Source organism: Oryctolagus cuniculus, chromosome 6, assembly GCF_051225735.1.
Source record: "Oryctolagus cuniculus isolate XC-2025 breed Fujian yellow rabbit chromosome 6, ASM5122573v1, whole genome shotgun sequence".
Taxonomy (NCBI): domain Eukaryota; kingdom Metazoa; phylum Chordata; class Mammalia; order Lagomorpha; family Leporidae; genus Oryctolagus; species Oryctolagus cuniculus.
The window spans coordinates 147,637,935-147,663,721 of record NC_142872.1 but is presented as its reverse complement, the minus strand read 5'-3'; the positions used below and the strand labels follow the sequence as shown (position 1 = coordinate 147,663,721).

Genomic DNA, 25,787 nt, shown 5'->3' with positions numbered 1-25,787 from the left:
AGCAGATGTGAGCTCTAATGTCATGTCTTTGTTTAATTAGTTGTATGATCTTAGGAAAGATATTAAACTACATTAAGTCCCAATCATCCTATTGCAAAAATAGGGATATGTTACTCAATTCTAGACTCATTCCTGCAAATTAAAATTTTAATTCTAAATGCAAGCACTATTAAAATTGTGTGGCATATGTAATGAAAACAGATTCAAAATGATAAAAACCCTTATAACCTATCTTATTGGAAATGGATTTCATAGCATTTTATTTATGGCTTTAGACTTTTTTTCACACATTTAAAGCAAATTGATTGAAGTTAAGGAATAAAAATATCCTGGCCTTTATTCACATGCAGGCAGACTATAGTTTGAAAAATGCTGTTCAAAATATTAACCCTGTAACTTAATGTTCACACACACCATAATACTACTCACTAATAGCTCCCATTTGAGAAATAAGGAAGCAAATTCAAACAGGTCCTGCAATTTATCTTCAGCTACCTGGTAAATAATTAGTGGACACAGAGCTTTCCATTAAGGAAGTTATCTTTTAAAAACTCTAGTTTTCTAATAGAGTCTTACAAAATAAACAAAAACAATACTGAAAATGAGAAATTAAAAAAAATACCTAGACAGATGAAGACAAATTGCAGCATGATGGAAATGGTTCCTTGTTTTGTAGAAATGTGCATTCTTCTTTCCGTATTGAGTCAAATTCTTGAAGTCAAAGATAAGTGTCCTATTCGTTCTTTTAAATTCATCGCCAGATACATAAATAACAGAGTAGTAGTTTGCAGAAGTAAAAATCAGGATCAACTGCATCTCCTCCATGGTTGCTTTCCAAGCTTCTATGCTTTGTTCATGTCCAGATCTCCATGACATTTACTGTAGGATGTTACCATCCTCTTTTGTGTTTCTCTGATAGTGTGCAAGTTTTATACATAAGGAAGTGCCAAATTTTAATTACCTCTTTGTCCTACACACAAGAATTATGTGGTGAAGCAAAAAATAATTTGGGAGAAGGAGAACGGTTTTGTAATTTGTGATTTATTAATACTGTGTTGTTATTTAAATCTGATGAGAGTAGAGTGATAAAAACACAGGTTCTAGACCCTAGGGGATGTTCACAGTTAGGAGAAGGGAGAAAGGGGGCAGAAAATAAAAGCTACTGAAGACAAATTAGGAGAACTAGAAAAAACATTTGACCATGCAAACTAAGAAGAAAGTGGCAAATCACTGTTATGATCTTTACATTATGATGCATTTAATGCACTTCACAAAAAGTTTATATTTGGCAAGGGTGCTTAGAGTACCACCTGAAGTTGGTATTTGATATCAGTTTGGGCTTGAACAGCCATAGCTGCTGTTTTAGAAAATCAAAACAAGACAGGCTCTGAAAACATGTAACCTTGAGTCTGGACTTTGTAACCCTTGCTGTGTGGGCTGGAGCAAACTGTTCAGCCTGCATATGATTCGATTTTGTTTGTGCAGTGAAAACATCACCATCTTCCTCATTGAGCTGCTGTACGCAATCACTAATAAAACATTACGATAAAGCCTTCTGCAAATACGAAGTGCTATTGAAATGTCTAGTAATACATTGGACATCTTTGTTTTCCATCAGACACATCCCATGAGACGCTCTTTCCTTCCAGAACATGTACACTCAATGAAGTGTCCATCTGGCAAGGAAGGCTCTGCCAAGAGTGGAAAGGCAAATTATTGTAAGGTAAACAGCCAAGTGCTAGTGTGCAAAAGTGGTAAAGGACTTGCAGCCCTGCCTGTCTAAGGGTTAAGGATAGGGATTAGGATGCAACAGTGTGTACAATGGACTTAGTGCTTTCCTCAGAGAGAATGAAGGCAGAGAAAATTTCTGGCTACCTGGGCCCCTTTGCCTTCCCTCCAAAAACATTACACTTGGCTAATGGAGCTGTAACTTTGTTTTGATTTCCTGAGTGGTCGAGTTACCTAATATCTGGCTTGCTTCCCTAGATGGCTGCCTCTTAGATCTCTCCAGTAAAATCATACTTAAACCATTTTCATTAGGAACTGAGTACTACATGATCATAAAGTACCTCGTGAAATGCCTTGATTAGTAGAGATCAAAGGCCGAGCTTCATTAGTTTTGCTTTCTTTTCCCTCTGACTTTGCCTTTGTGTTAAACTGCATTAACCTGACTAAGCCCAGTTCTCCAAAGTTTGCACAATCTGGAAAAGATAATTTCTCTGAGAAGTCTGGCTTTTCTTTGGAGCACATGGCTTGCAGGTTTTCTGTGGCCCAAGGCAGTCAACAAACTTCTATTCTGTGTACTCTGTGGAGAGACTCATCCGCAGCTCCACTGTGGTTGTCTCTGCAATGCCCACTATGGTTGATAAAGACTTGCACTAACACCATGACCAAAGGTTATGAATCTGCAAGCCTGGCCTTCCTCACCAACCGGAGTCGACTCAAAATCGTTCAAGTGCCAAATCCCTTAACAAAGGCTGTTCCTCATGACACAGTGCTAAGTTCTCTTCATTAAGGCAGAACAGAGTATAAATCCTGGTTCCTTTACCACTCTGAGCTTTAGGTTTCTCATAGGAACATTTGGGATGCTAGTGCTGACTGCACAGAACTATTGTAAATACTAAAGGAGATAATGTTTAGAAAGCACTTGGCACATTGCCTAGCACTCAAGAAATGATCTCTTTCTCTCTCATTATCTATGTACACATATACACACATATGTATAAACATTTGTGTATGTGTTTGTGTGTACTTCCACCCATTCATTGCACCCTTTTAGTTCTAGAATGGAAAAGGACTGAGGCAAAACTATCACACACTGTTTTCTGGAAACTCTTTCCAGTTGCTCAGCCACAGCAATCTCCAACTTTCTTTTGGATGAATATTCCAGTGGGGAATGGAAGATGTTTTCTTGGATTAGCTATTTGGAGCCATGCAAACCTCAAACCTTCCCACAGGCAAATGGAAGAGGATGTCTGCTCTGGGTCTAACAGTAAGCGACACAGTGGAAAATCTGGCTTTCTGCACTGTGGGGTTGGTGCACGGCACAGACACAATGTGAGGTTTCAATTTATTTTATAAAATTATTTTCAGTTGGAAAATTAAACTATGTATATTTATTATGTACAACAATATGTTATGAAATACAAAAAAATGACAGGCAGAGTTAGACAGCGAGAGAGAGAGAGACAGAGAGAAAGCTCTTCCTTCCGTTGGTTCACTCCCAAGACTATTTTTTAAGAATATATTGCACTCGAACTAAAGTTTGTTCATTTTCATAATGGAAAAAGCATAACCCTTCCTGAAATGTAAGTTGAAGTCTTTTTTGACCACAACAATCTGTCTTCCCTTATTTCTGTAGTTATTATACATGTTGTAATTTATGATAATATTGTATTAAAATAAAAGTAGCTGTTACAAGTATATTGTCATTGTCAATTTGCAATATTCACTGAGTATTCAGTATTTGGCAGACACTACATTAAAAAGACATCTATTTAGGGGCCGGAGCTGTGGTGTAGGGGGTAAAGCCATCGCCTGCAGAGCCAGCATCCCATATGGGTGCAGGATCAAGTACTGGCTGCTCCATTTCCAATCCAGCTCCCTGCTAATGCACCTGGGAAATCAGCTTAAGATGGCCCAAGTCCTTGGGCCCCTGCACCTGCATGGAAGACCCAGAAGAAGCTCCTGGCCCTTGGCTTCGGATCAGCTCTGCTCCAACAATCTGGGGAGCAAACCAGCAGATGGAAGATTCATTCTCTCTCTCTCTCTTTCTCGCTCTCTCTCTCTCCTCCCCCTCTTTCTCTCTGTAACTCTGCCTTTCAAATAAAATAAAAAAAAAATTATATAGATTTAGACTAATTCAAGCAGTAGCAGTAAACATTTTATTGTTTCTTATGATTTAATCACTGTCCAGATATGACCACATGTAATATTTGTGTCATCTCTACGAATCAGCTATAACTATTATTCTCATTTTACAAATGATGAAATGAGCCCTGTCAATTTAATAGCTGTCCCTTCAAGGTATCACAAATATTAAATAGCAAAACTATTAAATATCAAACTGTTATGTCTCTGAATCCAGAGACCAAGTACTTATTTACTAAAATCCATTATCTGTCACCCCATTCTTTATATAATGCCAATACCCATACACATCTCTCCTAATAAAAAGTCACTATGCTAAGGACTGGAATGAGATCATGGGCATATACAGAAGTGATTACTTTTGAGATTCTCTCAATGGTTGGGGTATATCTGTTAATAAGCCTTTTTTGGAAAATAGATTTTTTAAGGAGGGTTCTTATCCAATCTGCTGAGGGCAGGAATAGGAAAGTCTGAGTAAGGAGGAATTCTTCCTCTGGCCAGATTGTTGATCTGGCGCTTCCTCCTGTGTCTTTTCCTGCTGTCACACTGACTGGGGTTCAAACTGAACCTGGCACCATTGACTTCTGGTTCTTGGGGCTTCACATTAGGGTTGCAACTATGGCGTTGGTTCTTCTGGGTCTAGCTTAGATGTCTGTCTGTCTGTCTCTCTATCATCTATCCAATAGGTTCTGTTATAATGCAGTTACCTCATTGGGTCAACTTTAAACAGAGTCATCCACAAACCCATATAGAAAGTCGTGACTATGTTTATTATTTTCCTCATGACTGATAGATCACAAACTTGAGCATGCCCATGTGTCTAAATGATGATATTTAAAGTTGATGGAAATTTAATTGGCAGATTGAGGGCTTCATTTTCGCTTTCCTAGAAATTTCTGTTCTTAAAAGCCACAGCCATAAGCTAATGCATTTGAATTTCATGGTGCTGCAGAGGCTGTTGCTGCACCCAAGACCATGCACTTTGACTAAAAAGGACAGAAATTAACAACAGTCTTCATCAACATCTACCAAGAACTGAAGAGTAAAACAAGCCTGAAAGAATGAGTGAAATCCTATTGGTCAAGAAAGAGGTGTGTCCTACCATTTGCTTGGCACCAGCTTAATGTGGAACTGCCAGTGTGCCTCTAAACCTATCCCTTTAAAGAGAGAAGGAGGGAAGAAAAAAAACACACAGTGCTTGGAAGGTAATGTGCTGAGTAACTCTTCTGCAATGGGCTGCTTCCAGTGTGTGTGTGAACACATACACATATTAACTTGTGTCATTTTCTGATAATTTTAAAGTGTTCCCAGTTTTGCAGATTAGAAAAGTGAGATCAAAGAGAGATCAATCCTTGAATCTTATGAATCTTGATAAGAGAAAACACCAGGATACAAATGGAAAGGAATTTTTTTGACACTAAAAAGCAGATTCTTCCTATATCCATTAAAGAATGGCTGGTAAATGAAAGGGCAACAGTGAAGCTTTCAGAGTCAAACACAGAGCTTTAAATCCTGACTCTACCACGTACTAGTCAATATAGCTTTCTATCACTTTCTGAGCCACAGTTTACACATTCAAATACTAGAATAATAGGACTACTCATAGATCTGCTGGGATGATCAAATGAGATCATTTATCTATGGCATCAAAAATATCTCGTTTTTCTGGTTTTAAAACCTGTAGAAGAATCGGTAATCACCTTAGCTTAACTTTTTCTCAGGGACGGAACATACAGTCGTGGACTGATTCATGTCTAAGCCTCCAGCACAGGCTAATTGTGTCTGTTTCCACAGGCTTACAGTGGGTTAAGGAGTTTGCTTATACAGCAGAGAATGCTGGCAGACAGATCTTGTAAAAAAGCAAACATTATAGTTGTGTTCCTTGAAAACAAGATTAGATTCAAAGGACTCCAGGAGTTGTGATGGACCTGAGAAAGGAAAGGAAGCTTGAAGCTTCATTAAAGACTGAGTACCTACTCCACTGCTGTCTTCAACAGATTGAGAAAGCAGAAGGTGGCCCAGGTACGTGGGCCCCTTCCACCTGTGTCTTAAAAGCCACAGGAGTTTCCGTCTCCTGGCTTTGGGCTGGACCACACCTCTCTGTTGTGGCCAGTTGAGGGAATGAACCAGTGGATGGAAGAGTTTCTCTCTCTCTCTCTCTCTCTCCCATTTTCCCTCTCCCTCTCCCTCTCTCTCATCTCTATCTATCTCTATCTCTATATCATCTCTGTCTCTCTTTATCTCATCTCTGTCTGATCTCTAACTCCTTCTCCCCCTTGTTCTCTGATAACTTGTCTTTTTCTTTTCCTTTCTTTTTAAAATATTTATTTCTTTGAAAGACAGATTTTCAAAGAGAGAGATTGTCCATCCACTGGTTCATGCATTAAATGGCCACAAAGGCCAGGACTGGGCTAGCCCAAATCCATGGAAAGCAGGAACACAATCACCTGGATATATCTTCCACTGCTTTCCCAGATGCATTAGCAGGGACCTGAATTGGAAGTGGAGCAGCCAGGACACGAACCACTGCCCATATGTGATTTTGGCATCATAAATGGTGGCTTTACCCGCTACACCACAGTGTTGGTCCCCTACCTTTCAAATGAATAAATAAATCTTTCTAAAAGAAGCTGTCTAAGGTGCCGGCACTGTGGCATAGTAGACTAAGCCTCTGCCAGTGGTGTCACTATCACATATGCTGATGCATGTCCTGGCTGCTCCTCTTCCAATTCAGCTCCCTGCTGATAGCCTGGGAAAGCAGTGGAAGATGGACCAAGTGTTTGGTTCCCTGCACCCACATGAGAGACTTAGGGAGTGAACCAGCAGATGGAAGACCTTTTTCTCTGTCTCTCTCTATATAGCTCTACCTCTCAAGCAAATAAATAAAATAAATAAAGTGGTTTTTTTTTTTTTTTTGACAGGCAGAATTAGACAGAGAGAGAGACAGAGAGAAAGGTCTTCCTTTTCCGTTGGTTCACCCCCCAAATGGCCGCTACGCCCGGCATACTGCTGCCAGCGTGCTGCGCCGATCCGAAGCCAGGAGCCAAGTGCCTCCTCCTGGTCTCCCACACGCGTGCAGGGCCCAAGCACCACTGCCTTCCCGGGCCACAGCAGAGAGCTGGACTGGACAGAACCCGGCGCCCCAACTGGGACTAGAATCTGGGGTGCTGGCACCGCAGGCAGAAGATTAGCCAAGTGAGCCGCAGCACCGGCCTACATAAAGTCTTTAAAAGAAAAAGAAACAATCTAAGCTCTCAGAAAGTAGGCCACATCTAAATTTTCTTTGTATCCCCTACATTGTCCAGTTTAGTCAAACTGATCAGATCACCTTGGATAATTGCTGAGTGATCTACTTAATGAATCAAATCTCTTGCTGTTTTCAGGAAATATGTTTTGTTAAATTTCTACTTAAGAAGTTCATTTTGAATGGTATTATTTTACATTTCAGCTCCAGTCATTCATTTTTTTTTTTTTTTTTTGACAGGCAGAGTGGATAGTGAGAGACAGAGACAGAGAGAAAAGTCTTCCTTTTGCTGTTGGTTCACCCTCCAATGGCCGCCACGGCTGGTGCACTGTGGCTGGCGCACCGCACTGATCCGAAGGCAGGAGCCAGGTGCTTCTCCTGGTCTCCCATGGGGTGCAGGGCCTAAGCACTTGGGCCATCCTCCACTGCACTTCTCTGGCCACAGCAGAGAGCTGGCCTGGAAGAGGGGCAACCGGGACAGAATCCGGCGCCCCGACCGGGACAAGAACTAGGTGTGCCGGCGCCGCTAGGTGTAGGATTGGCCTATTGAGCCGGGGCGCCAGCCAGTCATTCATTTTTATTACATAGAAGTATGTTGATCTCATGTAACCTTGCTGAGCTCACTCAGTTCTGCATTTATCTTAGGAAAAAGACTGAGCAGCGATTCATTTAGTTCCGGAAGGGTTATTTAGTGGAGGTAGGAGTTGGGAAAATTATCTGAGATTTTCTCATAAACAACCTAGTTTTCCACCAATTCTTACAGTTTTATTTCTCCCTTTACAATCTGCATGCATTTTATTTCTTTGTCTTCCCTAATACAGTGGCTAGAACTTGTTAAAAAAGAGTGATGACAACAGATATCATTGCCTTGCTCATCATTTTTAAGGGAAGGCAAGCTAAAGCTTGGTTTAAGTGGTAGGATTTTTGCAGAATCTGTTTATAAATCTGAGGAATTTTCCTTTGATTCCTAGTTTGATGAGTGTTTCTTTTACCATGAAATGATGTTGGATTCTGTCAGATGTGTACATTAATATGATCATGTAATTTTTAATTAGCCTACTGTCAAGGCAATATTCATTGATACATTGTGCAAGTTTAATGAAAATTCATGCTGAAATATATCCCATTAATCTTGCAGTTTTCATTCCACACATATGTGTTGTATTTAATTTGCTAGCATTTTTGTAAAAATTTACTTTTTATTTATTTGAAATGGAGAGAGAGAGAGAGACAGAGAGAAACAGAAAGAGACAGAGAGAGAGAGAGAAAATGTTATCCTACATCTGCTGGTCTACTCCCCAAATGTACACTACAGCCAGGGCTGACCCAGGCTGAAGCCAGGCGTCCTGGAGTACCGGAGCCATCACCTGCTGTTCTCAGGTACAGGTCAGCAGGAAGCTAGATCAGAAGTAGAGCAGGGACTCAAACCTAGGTACTCGAAAATGGGACATAGGCATCCCAAGCAGTATCTTAATTGCTGTGCCAAATGCTGCCCCAGTTTTCAAACTTTTTTGAAGCATTTTGTTTCAAAGAACAGGAAATACCAGTCTGCATTTTTCTTTTCCTTTTTTTTTAACCACCCTTGCATGGTTTTGAAAACACTAGTTTTATTAAGTGAAGTGTTCCTGTTCTTGGTTGAGTGTTCTCATTCTCTCTCTCGCTCTCTGTTACCGTTCTTGCATCAGCCTACCTATGCCATTAAATTTGAAGTAGCTTTTAAACAGAATATGATTAGTTCAATTTTTTTACCAATTCATAGTTATCCATTTTTCTCTGTGTTAGAATTTGGCTATTTTAGATCCTTTATATTATTGGCTTGCAGGGCCTAAGTGTGGTATTTGTTTTTTCTGTTTCTCATTTTTGTTTTTTGGTCTTTTTCGTCTTCCCATGGATGACCTTAAATTTTTTATGAGCCCTCTTGATCTGTTTATATTGTTTTAGAGTATACTGCTTTGTAGTTTCTCCTGAGTACATGCTTAGGGTACTCAGATATGCTATGTTACTTATTATCATCTGCGGTGTCAGCATTTTACCCACTTTGAGTCAAGTATGGAATTCTTACCTGTATTTATATTACCTTAAATGTTACTGTTTTGAGGTATAGTTTTTGTTCTAATTATCCCATGATTTGGAAAATTCATGAGGAAAAAGCTAGTTTAGTTAATTTTCAAATATTTCTGTTCTTTATGTTATACTTTCTTCATTCTAGGTGCCTCAAAATTACTTATTTTCTAATTTTCTTCGTTTTAGAACAAATTTCTTTAGCTATTTAAAGGGTTGGGTCTTTTTTTTCCTTTCAAAACTGGAAAAAATTTTGTGTCAGTTCTTTCTGGTATCCGTGGATTCAGAAAAAAAAAATCTGTTGTTTGAATTCATGTTCCCCTATGGATAGTGTATTGTTTCTGAATGTTTTCAAGATTTTCTCCCATTATTATTAGTTTTCAGAAATTTAATTATGATGAGTCTTGATTTTTTTTTGAATTTTTATTGTTTGGAGTAATTTTCAGTTCTACAATTTCCATTTAGCTTTTTTTTTTACAATAATTTTGCTGTAATTTTATGTTTACATTTGTTACAAGAGAATCAGTAACCACTTATTGAATAATTTTTATGTTGTTCTTGTAAAAATTCAAGTTCGATAATTTTAATATCTTAGTATTCTCAGTGTTGGTATTATTTGATTGTGTTTTCTTATTCAAGATGTGACTTTCCTGACTCTTGTATAATTGCTGATTCACTGGATACTCAGGCTATTATATTAGGAGGCAGAGTCCTATCTAAGACTTTTATTTAGCAACATTCAGTTATGCTATTTTTAGTTTAACACATGGATCCTGGGTTACTTTTTTTAGCAGTGGTACCAGTGAAGTTTAGCTTACGGAACCTTTTTGGTGCTTCTTGGTCTGCTTGTTTTATCTGCTGCCGTTAGGGCTCCCACTGATGCACTGTCAGTTTTGAGCATCCCTCTGGGCTGCCAGACACTTCCCTAAGTTAGGGCAACCGTAGAGGTCACCTTCTTTGTTCCCCCTTTTTCCAACAATCACTGTCCTGCTTTGCCTACTGCATGCCTGAAAATCATTCTTTCACCTATTTTGCTTGATTCTTAATCATTGTTTAAGGTATAGGAAAAGGAGAGTATTATTTTTTCCATCATTGTTTGATCTAGAAGTCCAGATCTTATATATGAACAGAATTATGTTAAAGTTATCATCATTATATCACATTTAATTGTTAACAGTAGCTTAGTTTCTTTCCTAAATGGAATTGTGTTTGTGCATATTTCTTTTTAATGTTTTTAAATGTTAAATAAGATGATCATATAAATTACCAAAAGAACCGTGCCTCATCCTCAGTAAACATTGAGTAAGAATTAGACTTCATTCTGCTGTCGGTAGGTGTCATCTTTGGAACTGTCCCCAGTTTTACTCCAAAGATGTTTCCCTTAGTTTGGAGAATGGCAATATTGGGTAATTTTGGCAGGGAAAAGCTCAGAAACCAACCATGAAAATTTGCTTGTTAAAAAAACGGTTAAGATGTGTAAAGAAAGTAAGGTGAATGTTTGAAAGGCCATGTAAAGAGTTGGTTATCATTGAGTTCTGAGGTTAGATAGCATAGGCCTCTGTCCTTTTAAATGTGTGACAGTACAAAGTGCTTAATTTCTCTATTTTTCAGTTTCCTTACCAGTAAATAGAAAGAATACTATCATCTACTTCATAGGATGGGTTTCATAAAATACTTAATATAGGTTCAATACTTGGAACATTTGTGACACCTATGATGAATAACAGAAGGATAAAGCTAGTGCTTAGGGACCGGCACCGTGGCTCACTCGGTTAATCCCCCGCCTGCGGCATCAGCATCCCATATGGGCGCTGGGTTCTAGCCCCAGTTGCTCCTCTTCCAGTCCAGCTCTCTGCTGTGGCCCAAGTGCTTGGGCCCCTGCACCCTCATGGGAGACCAGGAAGAAGCACCTGGCTCCTGGCTTCGGATCAGTGTAGCTCCGGCCATAGCAACCATTTGGGGGGTGAACCAATGGAAGGAAGACCTCTCGCTGTCTCTCTTTCTTTCTATAACTCTACCTGTCAAAAAAAAAAAAAAAAAAAAAAAAGCTAGTGCTTAGATAGGTCAACTTACCCAAAATGATATAGGTACAGAGGGGCAGATTTGGAGTTTTCCATCTAAGTTTTTTTTTTTTTTTTTTTTTAAGATTTCTTTCTTTATTTGAAAGTAAGAGTTACACAGAGAGAAGAGGAGAGGCAGACAGAAAGAGAGGTCTTCCATCCGCTGGTTCACCCCCCAGTTGGCCGGAGCTGCACAGATCTGAGGCCAGGAGCTTCCTTTGGGACTCCCATGTGGGTGCAGGTGCCCAAGAACTTGGGCCATCCTCCACTGCTTTCCCAGGCCACAGCAGAGAGCTGGATCAGAAGTGGAGTAGCCATGACTCGAACCATCGCCTGTATGGGATGATGCCGGCACCACAGGAGACGGCTTTTCCCGCTATGTCACAGCACTGGCCCCTTCTATCTACTTCTGTCTGATTTGAAATCTGTGCTCTTTTGCATTATTTTATTATTTTAGCATTTTTCAAAGTTGGATAATGGGCAGAATTCTTTTAAGAGAAACAAATGTTCTATTTAATACTAATGTTGCTTTAAATTATTTTTATTAAAATGTAGCTAAAATCCATACAAAGTTAAGCCTAATTATATCTTCTTATGCAGGCTACAAAATGCAAACATATCTAATAATTAAATTCAGGCTGAAGACTCAACACAGTAAAATTCAATTTTGTAATGTTTGTTTAATGTAATTGATGTTACTGTTTTCTTGAGGCTAAAAACCACTTGCAAATGAACATAGTACTCAGTGTTATGGTTCAAGTTCTTTTGTGGTCATCATGCCCATGCATCTGTGTGCCCTGAAAGCAGTCAGCTTTTCCACCCCTCTTCTCTGTTCCAACTACTGCAAAACCATAACATGATGTCACTTGGCCTTCACTTAACAGAAGTAAGTAGTGATCCTGCATCTACTTTTCTTTTTCCCACTTTACCCCAGGGTAAAGTTCGACTTGAATATAATAGACTAAGAAAACACACAATTAAAGTCCCCCAGTATGGAGCAGTTATTGGTTTTGAAGTTGTCATTGGGTGGTCAAAATATGCTTATGTAAATACTTTTTAGATTGTAATCCGCATGAAAGTCTCAAGGTGAATAAGAATTTTATGGACTCTTGGGAACATGTTCAAGGATCTCCAGAGAATCAAAGATTCTAGTTGAGGAAGGTTTGAGTTGCTCTATGTTACAATAACTGCTGTCTCCTCTTACCTGTAACGAGTATTAGTTTGATATGAAAAATAATGTTTGAATCATGCTGACATAGAACTAGCTAACAGAAAGAAAAAGCAACACTGAATCACCTTCTCAAATTTTTATACAATGCAAAATAACAAAGACATTCTTTCTAAATATGTAAAGTTAATGATGTGAAAAGGGGTGGTTTTAATGTATGGCTTATTTGGCTTGAGAAAAAGAGTCACACTCGAGGATGATTATTATTGTACTCATTTAAAGGGGGCTATCAATAACCAGTGCTTATACAGCATGTTGTTTCACTAAGTGTTTTGTCTCCCATCTTCACTTACACCCAACTGAAGACATTTCTCAAAGCAATAATGATGAACTGGGGGGATGGTATGTAAACCATGTGTTCTAAGTTTTAGCTTCTTTACTTTTAGCTGTCACAAGCCATTTCCCATAAACAGTAGTCTTACATGAACTCCCTCATGGACAGTATTAGGGAAAAAATGCACCTTATACTCTGCTCCTGAGTTTCTCTCTCAAAGTGAATTTTTTTTATTCATAGGCAAAAAATATGTTTCCAAGATGAATCATCACCCTCAAAGTATTGCCATTTCTGTACTCCATTTTTAATTTTAACCTCTCAAGTTTGATATTCTGAGAATCAAGAATATTTGTAGTTTTCTGAATATATCATGCAGTTTGGTAATACTTCAAAGCATTTTTTTCCTTTTTTGTTTAACCATATTTCTACGAATGGATAAATCTTTCACATCCTTTCAGTTTCATCATAAGGATCCTCATTTACACAGAGTCTACAGAAAGTCTTTCATATCTTTACTTGTGATTCCTGAATTCTAGATATGATCATATTCATATTTAATAAGGAAAAGAGTAAAAAAAAAGACAGCTATGTATACCAGTGTACCAATTACAGAACTGTGACCTGAGGCAGGCTATGGTATCATAGGTGTTTGGGCAAATCTAAAAACTGAACCAAATATTATGGCCAGACTTCCGGCTGGAACAATAGCAGTGTTGAGTGAATCCAACTCTACTTGCATTCATGTATGACTGTTGATAAACAACTTAACACGTTATCCCTCTTAGTATTTTTTTGTTTGTTTGTTTATTTGTTCTACTTAATACTTTTGGTTGAATACTGTAATCAATACACAGTTATTCTCAAGTGTTGAAACTTAACTGAAAAGTGATCGCTGTTAAATATAAGAGTGGGAGTAAGAGAGGGAAGAGATGTGCAATTGGGACATGCTCAAGCTGACTTACCTCAAACGATAGAGTTAGAAACATACCAGGGGATTCCAATTCAATCCCATCAAGGTGGCATGTACCATTGCCATCTCACTAGTCCCGGTGATCAATTTCTGTTCACAATTGATCATAATGATAGGACTAAGAGCCAAAGGGAGCACATAAACAAGACTAGTGTCTGCAAATACTAGCTGATAGAATAAAAAAGGGAGAGAACGATCCAACATGGGAAGCAAGATACACAGCAGACCCATAGAATGGCAGATGTCCTGAACAGCACTCTGGCCTCAGAATCAGCCCTTAAGGCACATGGATCTGGCAGAAAAGCCCATGAGAGTATTACAGGCGTGGAAGCCAAAACACTCTGGAAAAAAAAAAAAAAACCCTACATGAAAGATCTCCGCGAGTGAGATCCCAGTGAAAAGAACAAGTCATCAAAGAAGGAGGTACCTTTCTCTGAAGGGAGGAGAGAACTTCCACTTTTACTACGACCTTGTCTAAATATGATCAGAGTCGGTGAACTCAGGGGGCTTCCATAGCCTTGGCGACTCATGACAAGAGCCTAGGGTGATTATTGATGCCATAAACAAGAGTGTCAATTTGTTAAGTCAACAACAGGAGTCACTGTGCACTTACTCCTCATGTAGGATCTCTGTCCTTAGTCTGCTGTACATCATGATTTAATGCTACAACTAGTACTCAAACAGTATTTTTCACTTTGTGTTTCTATGTGGGTGCAAACTGTTGAAATCTTTACTTAATGTATGCTAAACTCATCTTCTGTATATAAAGAGAATTGAAAATGAATCTTGATGTGAATGGAAGGGGGGAGGGAGAGGGAAAGGGGAGGGTTGCAGGTGGGAGGGAAGTTATGGGGGGGGGGAGCCATTGTAATCCATAAGCTGTACTTTGGAAATTTATATTCATTAAATAAAAGTTAAAAAAAAGAAAAAAAGAATTAAAAAAAAGAAATCTTTGTAACACATTTTGTGATCAGCAAGACTCAGTACATATTTTCCCAAGACCTCCCCAGTTCGCTTTTCTTCTTTCCTATCCCCATTCCGTATTATTATGCTCATGTTTGTCAAGAAAAATTTGGCCTCCATGTATCTGATTCATTTACACTTGACTCATCAAAATGTTTTGTAAGAGAAGTTTGATGTCCAAGAAACCACTTGAGTCTTCTTTGTGGGACTTTGGGACCTTTTTTTTCTGAGAAGCAAGAGGCTCTTCTGGCCAAATCCAAGTAAGTGGGAACTCTGAATGACTTAGGACCTTTGAAAGTATCAAAATATATGCATGAACGTGCAGGTATGAGTTCTCTTAACTTAAGTTATGTACCCATGCATGAGGAAGATTTTCAGTTTCTCCCTGAAGGAAAATTCAGGAAGTGAGATGTTGCACAGCATGACCCAAGAAACCCTTCTTAAAATATTGCATAGTTCTCTGGGCCCTACTGGGATTTCTTTTCCCTTGGTGTCTCCAACATTTCAAAATAGAAACAGCACCGTCTCCCAAACAATAGCAAAGCTGAGTTAGGGATTTCTATCACAGTGATACTCGGCTGACCATCAGCTAAGGTATATACGAGTGTTTCCTGCCAAGCTATCTGGATGAATCCTTGCTTCCACGCTGTACCATGCTTCCAGGCCATTGTGGAGGTGCAAACAAGCCTTATACAAAGTAGACAATCCATGTGCAGCCTAAATATCTCTGTTTTCACTACATGGCCATAAGTCATTTGTTCAAAGATTGCAAATTATATTTTAAAAGTTCAACAAATTAGGTAAGTGATGGAATGGCATGTATTAGCTGAATCACCATTGATATGAATTATAAAATTACACTGAGACCTTGGGGAAAAAATAAAATTTAAACAAATAGTTTATTTTATAACTGACTTAGGCACTTAGTTAGAAACTGAAGTGCTTTGCTCATTGTATGTAATATTATAATGGCCTTTTTTTTTTTTTTGCTTTTTTTTTTTTTTTTTTTGACAGGTAAAGTGGACAGTGAGAGAGAGAGACAGAGAGAAAGGTCTTCCTTTGCCGTTGGTTCACCCTCCAATGGCCGCTGCGGCCGGTGCGCTGTGGCCGGCGCACCGTGCTGATCTGAAGGCAGGAGCCAGGTGCTTCTCCTGGTCTCCCATGAGGTGCAGGGCCCAAGCACTTGGGCCATCCTCCACTGCACTCCCTGGCCACAGCAGAGAGCTGGCATGGAAGAGGGGCAACCGGGACAGAATCTGGCGCCCCGACCGGGGCTAGAATCCGGTGTGCCAGTGCCACAAGGCGGAGGATTAGCCTAGTGAGCCGTGGCACCGGCTTATAATGGCCCTTTTCTTCCATTATCCAAATGTTGTAGCTAATTTATCTTGTAAGATGTCTTGTGCAGTACACTACAGAAGTATGCGACTGTATACAAGTTACACTTTTATAGTCCCATTCTAGAAAAGAGATTTAAAGAGTATTTCCTTAATACGTCTTTCTGGCTGCTTGCTTTAATCTATACCAAATCACATGATGTCCTAACTTGAAAACCCACCACCCCAACAACAAAGCCCCTGTTTGGTTACTAAACACTCTTGGAGCTTTCCTTTTTGGAAATTCATTTTTAGTTCTCTGGTATTGTAAATCACAGTAGAAAAACAATCTTACTGCTTCAAAGCCAGAGAACAGAAATTGAATCCAATCACCACTTTGAATATATTCATATCATGGCATCCTGATTCATCATTCTTACATCCTATTACCCAAGAGAAAGGAAGGTATAGCTGCATGCTTTTTTTCCTAAATGTCTGTAGGACAGCTAAAACTCAATTATCTAATGACAAGCAACTGCATATGTGAATGCATCTTATTATTCCCTTCTTTATCTTATTTTCAATTAGATATTTGGCATACATAGATAACACCTTATATTTCTAAAAAGAGCCTCAAAAATATGACTCATTAAAATGGGAATATGGAAAGACAAAGATATTGAAAGATATAAAAAATATAATTGAAGTCTATGAAAAATTATGAATGAGCTAAATAAGTTGAATATAAACTCATTCATAAAATCTCAGGATACTAGAAACACTCTTTAAAACTAGAAAGTGACTTCAAGCCACAAACAAAATGAGAACTCATGAGAATAAACATATGGGATTAGTTACCCCAGAAGCACAGGATGAAGCTGCACATACTAATTCTAAAATATTTATATATGTTCACAAATGATTGGCAGAGCTATTAAAAGCAACAAAAATATTTTGGATATACTGCTAACTTTTTGACTTTGGTGTCATGAGGACAATTCTGACTTCTAGTACCCATTCAGTTTCCACACACAGTTTATATCCATATGCTGATTGCTTGCTGTTAAGGCTGGATACTGTTATTTCCATGGTAGCTGCTTATAATTATTTGTTGAATGAATATTAATACATACAGGATTTTAAGTGCTTAAACTCTTGCATATGCATGCTCATTTTATCCTTATGATAATCCTTTGATATTGAAAAGCAAGATGATTCCCAAGAGAACTCAGATGGGGGTAGTATGGGAACAGAAGGTCTATGATAGGATAATTACAAGTTCAGGCTTTAGAGTTAGTTTTTGAAAATTCTGGCTGTATAAATCACAGGATTTATCAATTTGGGTAAGTCACTGAAACTCTCCAAAACTTAATTTACTTGAACATGAAATGAGACTAAGAATCTACTTCTGGTGGTTTTTGTGAAAATTAATGAGATAGTAGGGCTATCATTATGGTAGCAGGTAAAGCTACCACCTGCAATACCCACATCCCACATGGGTGCCAGTTCAAGTCCTGGCTGCTTCACTTCAGATTCAGCTCTCTGCTAATGTACCTGGAAAACCAGTGGAACATGATCCAAGTCCTTAGTCCCCTGTACCAATGTGGGAGACTCGGAAGAAGATCTTGGCTCCTGACTTTGGCCTGGTCCAGCTCCAGCTGTTGTAGTCATTTGGGGAAGATCTCTTTGTCTTTCCCTCTTTCCCTCAATAACAGCCTTTCAAGTAAATAAATGAACAAATAAATCTAAATCTTCCACAAAATAGTTTTAAAAAAGGAAAATTAATGATATCCCATGCAAAGTTACCACTCAGCATTATTTAGAGATAAGAAAATATATTTTAAGTGTATTAAATAACCTAATTAGCATACAAAACATGGGTAACTAGTTATAATGTTGAGAATCAAATAGAAGTATATTGACTCTGAACCTTCCATTCCTTCCATTTGCATAGCATATGCTCTTTGGCCCAAGATAAAAGATTAGTCTGAGTTGTCCAAGAAGAAAGAAGTTTGGCATTTGGTGTCTGAATAAGTATTCTCATTTTAGGACACACTTGAACTCTATAACTAATTAAGTGCTATATATTTTAAGAGGACTTCTATTTGCTTTATTATAAAGATATCTAATATATTTTGATTGATGACAGTCAACCACATGTTTAAATTTCTGAGCTCACCACTGAGTAAATGGATTCTATCTACAGTTATAAGTAATGACAAATATTTGCATTTCTATGTGATGTTTTATGGTGAGAAGAGGATTAGATCAAATGATCTGGAGGAAACATTGTCAAGTACTACTTAATATCCATTCCTCAAATGAGGCCAATATTGCCACACAACATTAGTATGAGAAGTAATTAATGTTCTTTCCAAGGTGTCCTACAAAATAAGTGAAGCAGTATGTTCTGATAATCCCACCACATGGAACAGGTATCTAATGGAATAAAACAAGAGAATGGTATTAGTAAGCAAAAGATGGCAGATGTGTCAGTGAATTATTGATTTGTAATAATCAATGCAAAATGTTTTGGCTTAATAAAATGTGCTCTTACTAATAGTTCTTTACATTGGCTGGGCAGTTCTAGAAGCTTGGCTGGGCAAGATGGTTGGAATAGGGGTGTTCACAAGTCCAACAGTTCAGTGCCAGTGAGGAAACAGACTACATGTTTCCAATTATTCTATAGCCTTGCCCAGACTTGCTCACATGGTTATGGTTGTAGTATTTCGAAGAGCAACAAGCAGACAAGTGATTTTTATACTTTTATTTGTGTCATGTTGTTTACTTTTCCATCAGTCAATATGTCATGATAGGCAGGTCAGATGACAGAGGTGGTTAAATAGATTTCAACCCGTAGTGAGTTGCAACGTCTCTTTAAAAAGATTGGGATATTGAGAGGTATCTTGAATAATGGTGATATTTTCTCCCTTCCACAAAAAAATCTATGCTAATATTCTATTAGAATTTTCTATGAGAGGTTGTTACGCAATTTACAAAAATCTTCACAATTCTTTACTTCATTCTCTCAAAATCCTGCAGGGAAGATTAGCAATGAAGGTAACACATTTTAGTTCTAATCTTTACATAAATTAACTGTGTGACTGTGGTCCAGTTATTTATCCCTTTATTATTACATAGAGTTACAACAGCTTCTAGGTCATGGCATTGCTGAAACAATTAGATTAAATGAATTCATAGGAATTACTTAGCACAAAACTCCAAACATTAGCTTTCAAGTTTTAATTTATGTGTTTGCCATGTGAATTGCAAATAAATAGTTATAGAAATGTATGGTACATGATAAACACACAATAAATAATAATGATTACTATATTGTGATGTCACTGGGGTAGCCATTATACAAAATTTGAAGAGTTAATTAAATGTGGCCTCACATATACAGCCTCCATTAGAGGAGTAAGACATTGAAAACACGAATGCATCAATAAACGAAAATTGTAAAACTATAAATTGTGATTGGGACCATGACAGAAAAGGATATCCTGAGAAAGTAATATAGAAATGAAATTCTAATCACATGATAGTGGTGGTATATCTCTTTGAGAAGGTGATATTTATGCTGAAAGTTCAAGAATGTTCAGTAAATTTTTTTTTCAGAAGAGTAAAAAGAAAAATGATAGTCAGAGAAGTAAATCCACTTGTCCAGGATTGTACAGGGGGAAATCAACAAACCAGGGAGGTTTCAATGCAATGGCACAGTTGCCCCAATCCTTACTGGCCCTGGGACAGATGCTTCTGAGCTTGACAGGAGCTTCACAAAATCCAAAGTGTTAGCACCGCTCGCCTGCTTGCTGCCCTCCTATTTACTTTGTCCTGCTTATAGAATCATTCTCTTGTAAGGAAAAATAATTAGCAATCTCAGCAGAGAAAAAAATGAAACTGTAAAAAGACCCAAAGGAAAGTTCTAGAACAAGAAATTATAACATATAAAATAAATATCTATTTGAGACAATAGACACAAGTGTTTACACATTTGAACATAGATCAACCTAAATCATTCAGTCTGAAGACCAGATATGGAAAAAATGTAAATATTAGCTTGGAAGAAAACTCTAAAATGAAAGACCAAAGATTACACCCCGGGGTTCTAGTCCCAGTCGGGGCACCAGATTCTGTCCCGGTTGCTCCTCTTCCAGTCCAGCTCTCTGCTGTGGCCAGGGAGTGCAGTGGAGGATGGCCCAAGTGCGTGGGCCCTGCACCCACATGGGAGACCAGGATAAGTACCTGGCTCCTGGCTTCAGATCAGCGCAGCGTGAGGGCCGTAGCGGCCATTGGGGGGTGAACCAATGGAAGAAAGGAAGATCTTTCTCTCTCTCTCTCTCTCACTGTCTAACTCTGCCTGTCAAAAAAAAAAAAATAGTAGAATTCAATGAAAAAGAAAGCACATATAATACTGAACTTTCATATTTGTTAGTAATAGTATGAAATAGCAAAACTTTTTGAGGAATGGTCTGGATGTTTTAGATGTGGTAATGATATGCCTACACTATCTCTCAGAAAGGCTACTCCAAAGCAGTTATCCAAGAATAAATGAAAATATATTTTCATAATGAGTTGTACTAAAATGTTCATAGCAATTCTATTGATTGTAGCCCTAAACTGGCAACAGCTTAAGTATTTGATCAACAGATCAGTAGGAAAATATAATAAATCATCACTCCACAGCGAAAGCAAATGGACTCCTGATACACACAGCAAATGTTTCTGCATATTACCTCCTTTGATGCATATATAAATTCTGTTATGTATTAGTATCCCAGCGCATTTAACATATGAGAAAACGGACACAAATGTGTTGTCAAAGTCAGTGAGGGATAGACCCAGGACTCAAATCTTGGTGTTGTGGTATCAAATGCTTTGCTTTCCTATCTTTACCTAAAACAACCACATCCATGAAGTGGTGTATAGTACAAAAGGGGTGTCTTGGAAAACTGTGCTATAATATCTACATTACACATTGCTCCAGCGCAAGCACAGATGCAGGATGAAGAAAATTCTGTGGTGTAGAGCCTTATCTGAGCCCGGATTGTGCAGATCTGTTCAGCCAAGGAAATGCTGAAGAAAGATCAAAATATCAGTGGTTAAATATCTGCTGTTACAACTACCAGAGAAAAAAATGGGAGAAGAATCTGGACTGACAAATTGATATATTCGAAATCAGAAGAGATCCAGATGCTAAGATCTGGTTTGTGACAATCCATCCAAGAACTAGAACAACTGACATCACCTCTCCAGACCATCAATCGATTGAGGAGGCTGAGCATGTTGAGCTTTGGTTTTCCATTAAGTTAGGAATTGTGTGCCTATCCACTAACAGGTGGAATCCTAGCTTAGTTTTCTTACTGTTTTTTTTTTTTTTCCCATCCCTAATAATTGATGCACAATAAAAGAGCCTCTATAAGAACACAGCTTACATAGATCACAAAAGTCTTTTTTTTATTTAATTGTTGTAAGGAGATGGTAGATAGAAGCACTGGCTGGGGAATCAGCTAGTTTTAGTTCAAATCCCAGGTATGAATTCCAGGCAAATGAACTTGAGCAATGCACTTCCTTGGTATAACTCAACATCCTCATCAGTAAAACGATAATAAAATGTGTATCTTAGTGACCTCTTACCCACTCTACCTAGGCAACCATCTTTTCCCAAAGTAACTCTCGCTTCCTGCACCTTCAGTCCAAACCTGATCCCCTCTCTACTTTAAGTTGAAGGCTTAAAAGAGATGTAGAACTTAATAAATATCGTGTATAAAACTAGGTAGGTGGCTCACTTGGTTAATCCTCCGCCTGTGGCGTCGGCATCCCATGTGGGCTCTGGGTTCTAGTCCCGGTTGCTCCTCTTCCAGTCCAGCTCTCTGCTGTGACCCAGTAAGGCAGTGGAGGATGGCCCAAGTGCTTGGGCCCCTACACCTACATGGGAGGCCAGGAAGAGGCACCTGGCTAATGGCTTTGGATTGGAGCGGAGCCGCCCATGGCGGCCATTTGGGGAGTGAACCAGTGGAAGGAAGACTTTTCTCTCTCTCTCTCTCTCTCTCTCTCACTCACTGTCTATGACTCTACCTGTCAAATAATAAAAATAAAAAAACTCTAACCTAGAAATAAAAGAAATAAAGTTGGAAAACTTAGATCATCCTTTGTTATTTTAAAATGAGCATGCAATTATTTTATAGATAGATTCAAGACAAGATTCCTATCATCTTTGAAATATTTAGACCATGTAATTTATATCTCCTTACCTTTTACTAAAATTTATTTGTTCTTCTCTTGTGTTGTTTATTTCCATGGGAATCCTATGAGTCCTTTCCTTCATTCCTCTTCTCACCTCTCTGTCTCACTCTTTCTCCATCCAGTCTTTCTTTTCCTAATTGGGTTTGAGCCTTTAAAAGGCAGACCCAATATTTGTTTTGTGTCTTATTTTATATCCCACAACTTAACACATACTCATCTGTTAGGTGTTCAATTAGTGTTTGTTCATTTGAATTTATTATTATAAACAAACTTGCAGCTAACTTGCACTAAGCCCTTTCCATCCAGAAATTCTTCCTCAGAAACACATGGGGAAATAAGAATAGAGTAAATAATCTAACCTAAAACATTGTAGAACCCCTTGACACACCCAGAATGCAACAGTCCAAATATGAATTCAGCCCTTTGCTTATTTTTCTTTTCTCTCTTGGCTTCAAAACTGACCATGAGTCATAGGCCAGGGCTGTGATACAAATAGGACATTTTTTGTTCTAGTTTTTTCTTTTAAATTATTATGTTTTCTTTTAATATTATCAGTGGATTAATGAAAAAGTAGAATATCATAACACAAATTGAAATAAATATGTAAAAATACTTAATCATGCTGCTTAAGACAGAAAACACTTCAGAATCTTAGTAGACTCTCCTAAGAGCTTAAGTGAGGTCCACCCTCTGAAGTCCATGCTAATGATTTATATAGTGCAAGAGGGACAATGGATACCATTTAGTTCAAAAGATTTCTGTATGATGACCTAAGAAAGAATCAAGAAATTAAAAAAAATTTGAATTCAATAAATTCTTCTACATTATTTAGTAGTACTAGTCACAAATTCTAGTAATATAAAATTAACATAAACATACATGGTATGCCAGGTATTGTGCTGAGCTTTGTGTAATATTTTATTTAACCTTCACAATAAATTGATGAGCTCAAAAATTAAGTTTTTTCAAAATTATTTGAAAGGCAGAGTTATGGAGGGAGGGGGGAGACAGAGAGACAGAGATCTCCATTCATTGCTTCACTCCCCAGATGACTGCAATCGCCAGAGCTGAGCCAAGCCAAAGCCAGGAGCTTCATCTGGGTTTGCCATGTGGGTGACAGGACCAAATCCTTAGGCTATCTTTTGTGGCTTTTCGCAGGCCATTAGCAAGGAGTGGGGTCCAAGGTGGAACAGCTGGGTCTTGAACGAGTGCTTATATGGGATGCTGGCATAGTAGGTAGTGACTTTACCCACTATGCCACAAAACCGTACACCCTCAAAATTATTTTTTAAATATATTAAATAAATTGCAAAAGCTATGAAAGACAAAAATGCAAACACAGAAATTTTAACTTAAGAGCCTCCAGGCTTAGCCACTGTTACAGATTTAATGGTAGACAGCATTTTACTTAAAGTACTATAAAATCCGTCAGCAAATTGTGGGAATTCATAGTGTACATGAATAATATGACTGATAATTACTTTTTATTTTTTAACATAAAACTGGATGGACATTGAAATATAGGAGTTCACCCATGGTTTTAGTTTTTGTTTTGAAATTTTATTTGGTTTGGTTTTGCTTTGCTAAAAAAGCAAACATACACAGAGAATGTTCCTACCTGCTGGTTCATGCCATAACTGCCTGCAAAGACCTGGGCAGGGGTGTGGCAGAAGCTAAGCCGCAGAAACTCAATCCAAGCATCCCATGTGGGTGGCAGGAACACAATTTGAGTCCTCATTGCTGCCTCCCAGGGGTGTGCATGAGCAGGAAGCTGGAGTCAAGAGAGTTGGAATCGAACCAACGTGTTACAGGTTGAGTAGGACTTGTCGCCCCCAAACTCATGCAGATGTTTGAATTCTGACATCTTAATGTTATCAGGTGATGGATTAAGTATGGAGAACTGATCTAACTTTGGCCTCTGAGAGGTGGGTGTGCTGGGAGGTGTTTATGTCTTTGGGGATATTGCCCTTGGAGGAGTGGCTCTTGGACTACTGTTGATTATTAGAGTTCAACTACTGTCTGGCTGTTCTCACTGCTTCCTGGCTCATCATGTGATCATTCTTCTGCTCATACATTGACCAGCCTCCACAGACATTAGAATATGAGGCCACTTGATCGTGAACTGTAACCCCTAGACTTTAAGCTGAAGTAAACCTCTTCTTTCCAATGAGGCTCTCATTGGGTGCTTTACCTAAATATTGAAAAGCTAAATAATGCACCAGATATGTGAAATGTAGTCATCTCGACCAACACTTGCACCACTAAATCAAATGACCACCCTTCATCTTTTGTTATTATTATTATTTTAAATTTGTCATTGAATGGCAGTCAAAAACTGAAGGAGCCTGATTCCATGCTTGGACAGAAAATATCCTTCCTGGCCAAAACCTGTGCCTGCTCCATCCTTTATGAAGCTTCTTATCAACTTCATCCCCAAGTTTTTCACAAAAATGTAATTCCCGTACACTCATATTCAGGACCATATTAAAATTTGATAAAATATAAACACTGAAGGATTGTTATACACAATAAAAATACTACTAAACTGGAAAACTAAATTTTACATACAGAGAAAATCAACAGGATTTTATTCTTTCTACCCAAAACTTTTGGGATTAATCCATCGTAACTACTTTTATCATTTGAAGGAAGTATCTATTTGCTGCTTCCTAAAGCTGAGTCCTTAAATATTGGGAGTGTGCACTCAAGAAATGCTATCAGATATCTCAATTAGTTGAATAAAGAACATACTAGAGGGGCCAGCCCTGTGGCGTAGCTGGTGAGGCTGCTGCCTGCAGCACCAGCATCTCATATGGGTGCCGATTCGAGTTCCGGCTGCTTCACTTTCAATCCAGCTCTTTGCTATGGCCTGGGAAAGCAGTAGAGGATGGCCCAAGTCCTTGGGCTCCTGCACCTGTGTGGGAGACCTGGAAGAAGCTCCCAGCTCCTGGCTTTGGATTGTAGCAGCTCCTGCTGTTCAGGCCATTTGGGGAGTGAACCTGTGGATGGAAGACCTCTATCTCTCTCTCTCGCTGCTTCTTCCTCTTTATAACTCTGCCTTTCAAATAAATAAATAAATCTTAAAAATAATTAGAACTTCTACTTGTATTTATTTGTAAACATAAGTCAATTATTTTACAAATATTTTAACTATAGATGGATATGGGAGGTCCCTATCAGATCATGTATCAGATGGTCAAATGCTATTCAATGTCCAGAAAAACACAGGATGCCCAAAATGTTGATTTGGGAGTGGAACTTCCACTCATTTTTCTCTATTTTAGTGTTTCATGATGATTTATGGTTTGTTTGCACTCAAGTGGATTTATATATTGTATCATCGAATTTTGAGTAATCTCATGCTAATAAAATGAGTAAGTGGCTTAAAACGGGCTTATTAAGAAATTTCCGTTCAGATTTAGTATTAACAATGTAAATACAAGAAGACACAGGACATGGAAAAACTAACCATTATCACAAGCTCTTTATCAGCTATGCTGCAGAGTAAAAGTAAGATGCTAACCTAAAAAATATTTTGAAGCATTATGAAGATTT

At 38.3% G+C, this 25,787-nt stretch overlaps 1 long non-coding RNA gene and 1 other non-coding gene across 2 annotated transcripts in view; one reads left to right on the top strand and one right to left on the bottom strand.

The window, feature by feature from the left end:
• Window positions 1-25,787, bottom strand: part of LOC127490613 (uncharacterized) — a 46,308-nt gene that overhangs the window by 6,075 nt on the left and 14,446 nt on the right. The window lies entirely within an intron of this gene.
• On the top strand, window positions 15,470-15,540 carry LOC127490859 (small nucleolar RNA SNORD45). Its single transcript, XR_007919250.1, has one exon. It is a non-coding gene; the product is annotated as a small nucleolar RNA SNORD45 (small nucleolar RNA).